Source organism: Microtus ochrogaster, unplaced genomic scaffold (genome assembly GCF_000317375.1).
Source record: "Microtus ochrogaster isolate Prairie Vole_2 unplaced genomic scaffold, MicOch1.0 UNK70, whole genome shotgun sequence".
NCBI classification, from domain to species: domain Eukaryota; kingdom Metazoa; phylum Chordata; class Mammalia; order Rodentia; family Cricetidae; genus Microtus; species Microtus ochrogaster.
This window is the reverse complement of record NW_004949168.1, coordinates 364,216-370,215: the sequence shown is the minus strand read 5'-3', so window position 1 is coordinate 370,215 and position 6,000 is coordinate 364,216.

The window sequence follows — 6,000 nt, the reverse complement described above, 5'->3', positions numbered from 1 at the left end:
GAGAGGAGAGGAGAGGAGAGGAGAGGAGAGGAGAGGCGAGGAGAGGAGAGAATTATGGAGGAAGAGCCAAGACCAACTTGGGTCATATTTTCCGCAGGGTTACAAGGAGCCTTCAAGAGAGATTCAATCCTCTGCTGTTTTTAGCAAGTGGCACCTGGTGCCCAGGGAGGAGAAAATAAAGTCATTCCATCAAAATGCCAGAACATGGGCCCTGGAGCTGCATTATCAGAGATCCCAGTGACAGGATTCATAAGTAATAACCTAGAAAACTGTTTCAACTGGAACAAATTCTTAACAATATAAAGCAGCTTGTGGCTGCTGCCAGACTTTCCTCTTCAAAGTGACCTACAGCGAGCCTCTTCAAGTCTGTTTAATAGAAATTTCAGGCCATTGTTTTGGGCCAGACTGGAAATAAAGATGGAGATGCTAATGCTAAAGTTTTGAGGCACCAGGCTGAAACTGAGATTAGAGACATGGCAGTCAAATTTCCCATACAGAGTAATTTTAGTTGATATGATAATGAAGTCCCTTGTTCCTTAATCTTTATGTCCCCAAAAGGTAGCGTGAAATAATCCAGTATATACTACCATGACTTCCTATTTTTCAAGTCTCTGTCCTCTTATTATATGGAAAATGACTTTGAAATAACCAAGCTGCTTTTGGTTTTGTTTCAACTTTCTTTAAACCCCGTTTGGTTCTATTTGAACACTCATTCTATTTTATATGTTAAATGGTTTCCTGGTTCCAGAATAAAAGAATCTATGCAGTTTGCACCTTTAACTCATAATAGTTAGCAGTCGGTTGTCAACTTCATCGTCACTGGCCTGCTTGTGAAAGGATTTCTTAATTGGGTGAATCGATGTGGAGGACCCACCCTAAAAGTTGGCAACACCGTCCCTCGGATGTGGTCCTGGTGTCTATGAGGAGGAGAATGGGAGATGAGCACAAACATTTGTCGTTCTTTTCTTAGCGAGGGATGTAATGGGACCAGCTGCTTCAAGCCCTTGCTGCCTTGACTTCCCCTTCATGATGGCTCTCACTTGAACTGTAAGCCAAAGTCAACCCTTACCTCTTTGAGTTGCTTTCATTAGAATATGGCATCACAGGAACAGAAAAATAAATAAGACACTTGTAACTTTGTCCTTTGACAAGTCCTAGGACTCTCTGATGAGATAGTGACTTGCTAATAGAACACATGTATGCACACACACAAATGCACATGCTTGCGCACGCATACACACACACACACACACCTAAAACATCAGCAGATAATTTTTTAATATCTATCAGTTAGGAAAAAATATAGTAGTTTAAAGCAAAACGATGGAAAGAGCTCTGTCTGGTTTATCTCAGTATCCCCTATGCCCCAGAACAATACCTGGCACATGGTACATGCCTAGTAAATTTTGTTTAATGATTGATGAACACTATCCAGTATATAATGATGGTTGTGTCCACCACCTGTGCTCCAATCTTCCAAACACCCAGATACGCTCACAAAATCTACTTACCTGGATCATACTGTTCTACATGCCTCAGGGAATTGCTGCAGGTTTTACCTTTTCAAACATTTGACTTTAATACATTTTGGAGCCTTCTGACTTTAAGAAGTAATCCTGTTAGCATAGATAAGTTTCTAGACTAAGTATTAAAATCCTTTTATCTGGTGTTGAAGAATGATAGTCGCCAATACCACTTACATGGTGGTTTTCCTTGATTGTCAACTGGGCTATGTCTGGAATGAACTAAAACCCAAGTGATTAGGTACACATGTGAGGAAATCTTCTTAATTAAATCATTTGAAATGGAAAGATCCCCTTTAATCTTGGCCACACAATCTGCTGGGCTATATAAAGAACATTGAAGAAGGAAGTTCACTGGCAAGTTCATCCCTTTGCAGGTATCAAAGCTTACTTCTTCTGGATTCCAGCAAACATTGAAGACCAGCTGAGATATCCAGCCTTGTACCTTCTGTTGATATATAGAGATTGTTGAACTAACAGGACCACAGCCTGGAAGCCACTCTAATAAGTCATTGTGTGTGTGTGTGTGTGTGTGTGTGTGTGTGTGTGTGTGTGTGTGTGTATGTCTGCTCCTCTAGAAAACCCTAATACAATTTAGGGCCATCTTTTCAGTGCAATCATGTCTAATCAGAAACTTTATTTGGAATTCCAATCTCAGACAGCACTAAGAGGAATTCTCCTGGTAGAATCCATCTTTGGATACAAGTACTCCTTAACCCCCATTTCTCTGAGTACCCACTTACTCTTCTTTGCATCCAAATGCCTCCTGGCTCTCTGGTTTCCTGAGTCTCAGTAAATGGTACCACATGCCCAGCTATTCTAGTCTAGTCTGATATTTTGGTATCATTACCCTGAACACTTATATTCACTCTCCAGTGTGTGTGTGTGTGTGTGTGTGTGTGTGTGTGTGTGTGTGTGTGTACATACATATATACATACACCCTATCCATCCATTGAATAGGCTATCAGGTAGCAATGATAACCTTGGTCACTTTAGCTCAGCTAATTATCTTTCTGACTACTACTGAAAACCATCCCTGAGTTCCAGGAAAAAGAAAACTACCAATACAGTGAGCTTCCTCTCTCTGTACATATCACATTTTCCAAGACATCGTAAGCTGCCATGCTCATGAACATAACATAATGCTGGAGTATCTAATGAAGCTCTGGAAGCCAGTAAGATCTCCTAGAAGGGACTTCGTTTTCAGCACCTTGGAGAGAGCAAGCAGCACCCCAGGTTTAGAATCTCAAAGATCCAGAAAGCAAGCCAGTATTAGAGTTGTAACCACTGTGGAAGGCTGCAAAGAGGGCAGGTTAGCCATTCTGCTCAAACAAGTTTGCTCTCTGACCCAGGAACACATCACATCCATCCCCCGCCTCGAGTCTTTGGCCCCAAGGCTTTTCCCTGATTGGATCCCTCTGCCCAGATGTTTTTGAATTGCTGTGCACGGTTCATCCACAGGTCTCCGCCCCATGACTTTGCAGAAAAGCCTTGCCTCACTCCTTATTTCTGTATTTTACTCTGTTCATCGTGTTGTCTACAGTTGAAACCAAGCAGTTTATTCATTCTGTGCTAAGCTATTATCTCTCTAGCCCCAAAACAGAAAGTGGACCTTGTGAAAGAATAGATCATCTTTGTGTTATTCAGTGTTGTATTTTTAGGGTTTAAAGCCTATCTGATGCCTAGAATGTTCTCTGTAAATATTGGACAATTAAGGAAATGAAGTAAGACAAGCAATAGGACCATGAAATTAGACTTGAAGTGTAGGAGACAATTGACAACCTTGAACTGCACAGCTTGAGTAGACACCAGATGCTTCTTATTAGGATTTAAAATAGTACTATGGTTCAAGATAAAAAGGTTTCTGCTCGTTACCATGATCCATACAAGAACTTGTATCTACCACACTCATTAAGTGGTAAAGCCGATCCTAAATTTTAATTTCTAGAGAAGTTAATGTCCAGAATAGATAATTTTCTTGGTGATGGGATACTTTGTTTTACTGTTACCTGCTTTGGTGCTGACACAGTGTCCCTGTTTACATAGTCCAGGCTGGCCTCAAAGTCTAGATCCTCCTTCCCAGCCTTCCTCAGCCTCCCAGAGGCTGGAACTGCAAGCATGTGAAGCGTTGAGATAACCAAAACTTTTGAGATTTATTTTAAAGAATATCGTGTGTATGGGTGTTTCACCTGAATGTCTGTGTACCACAAGTGTGCAGTGCCTGTTTAGGCGAGAACAGGTCCCCTGGAACTGGAGACTCAAACAGTTGTGAGCTGCCATGTGGGTGCTGGGAATTGAACCTGGGTCCTCAGAAAGGAACTAGTGATCTTAACCATTAATCCATATCTCCATCCTCAATTAATACATTTTTTAAAATAACAGAAACTAAGCAAAGACAATCCCTCTGTGGTTCTCTTAAAGGCAGCTGTTGTTTCCTCTTTGACCATAACAAAGAACTTTGATTTTCTCGGAGACATCAGGTAGAAATTGATAAGGTGAATAATTGAGTGTTGTCTGAACCCATAGCCCGTGTCATTTACTTGCAGAATTACTGGGAGATGAGAGCATCTCTGAACATGGGGAAGGGATGGATATATACCACGTAGTGATGGGGAGAGGATATATACCAAGTAGTGGACAAATTGCTTATGAATCCAGCAAACAACTTTAATGTGGACCATGAAATGGCTTTAAATCTTTCAAATCATTACCAGTGTTTTGAAAAGTTAAATTGAGATATATAGAATTCCTTAAAAGTTCAAAAGTTCTGGAATTATTGACCTTGGAATTCTTACATAGAAATATAACCTAACGTGGGTTGGCCTCTGCTTCTTTAAAGGTGATGTGTGGTCTCCAGACAGCCATAGACCTGGCACTTTATCTGTGTAACACCCAGCCTCATTTATTTTCTTGTATTATCTGCATGGCCTTGGGTCTAAATGCACTTGGGTCTAAAGACTTCTACTATGTACTATGTTCTGATGAGTCTAAGGACTACAAGACCAAATGTGAGGATAAGTTTCTATTTAAATACTACACCACAATTTTCCCTCCACAACTATCAGTCCATGGTATGGTGCCACAAGCATGAAACTTGAAGCTAAGTGCATAATAAAGACATTTATAAGGACATGGCACAGTGTGAATGTGCCTGCCTTTATACATATACAGCTGGTGTTAAACAAGTGATTATTGCATAAATTAATAAAAGTATGAGAGCATTGACCCAACTTCTAAACCCTAAAAATATGACTTATTGCTACGCATAGTACAGTTTCTGAATCCACTATTTTTTCTTTTTTCCTCACACTTTCCTCCACTTTTTATCTCAAGATTAAGAACAGAGCAGGTACTTCATTAATTAAGGCTTAATCAGATCATCTATTAATCTTTAGTTGGGCAGTCGCATTAGTGTGCTGCACCCCCATAGTGCACCTATCCAAGTACTGAAGTCAAATCTCCTTGGTTTGGAGAAGTGGGTCTGGCCCTGGTTGTCACTCTTTGAACAAGCCTCTTGGTTTTCTAGTCCAAAGTTCGTCCATCTGGGGAACCAGGTGGTCTCCACCTGGACTTCCTGTTTCATAGCCTCTGTCCCTGCAAAAAAAACCAGACAAAAGGTAAGTGACTGGAGCTTCAGAGATAGCAGAGTCCATCAGGGAAAAACGAGAAGAGACACCCGTACCCTATAATTAAGGCAAAGAGACTTCCAAGCATCCTGGCAGCAATCCACGGAGGGCCAGCAATGGAACACGAACTCATTAGCAGTGTGTTGAGTAAGACTCAGAGAGAAAGACAAGGCCAATGAGGAGAAAGTCCAAACGGAGACAGGGGATTACAAAGCAAGAGTGGGGAAACTATTGCTAATTAGGTCATTTAGACACTGAACGACTGAATGTGATTCCTTCTGAAGCATTAAGAGAACAGCCAGGGGAGGCATAATAGTACAGGAATATATGCTAGTAGGCAAAAACAGGATCCCTGAGTAACTCGGGACAGCAATACCCAGGCAAGCTAATGGATGTCAGATGGAAAACAGCACCTGATTTTCGAGCCAATCTCACCTGAGGAGGCAGACTTGAAAAAAGATACACAAAAGAAGCACATATACGTAAGCACTCGGAAAATATTTGTTAAATCGAATTCTATCTGCAAGAGCTCAGGTTGCTTTACTGTTCTAAAACCCTAACTTGAAGGAAATGAAAAACACAACAAATCTCAGAGTGATAATTCCAAACAGAGTCAACAAAATACATTCTGGGCAAAAAAACCCTTTGTCCTTAAAATATAAAGTTGAAATAATTCTATTTGCCCAGATTCATTGCTAGCCTACATCAACAAGATGGAGGCCAGGACCTATATTGAATTTGCATCCACTTGGGCCTAACAGCACTGGGCACAGTAACTTTGAATGCATGCATGCTTACATCTAGATTATTTGTTGGCATAAAACAAAGCATCCCAGATTAACAGTCTCAG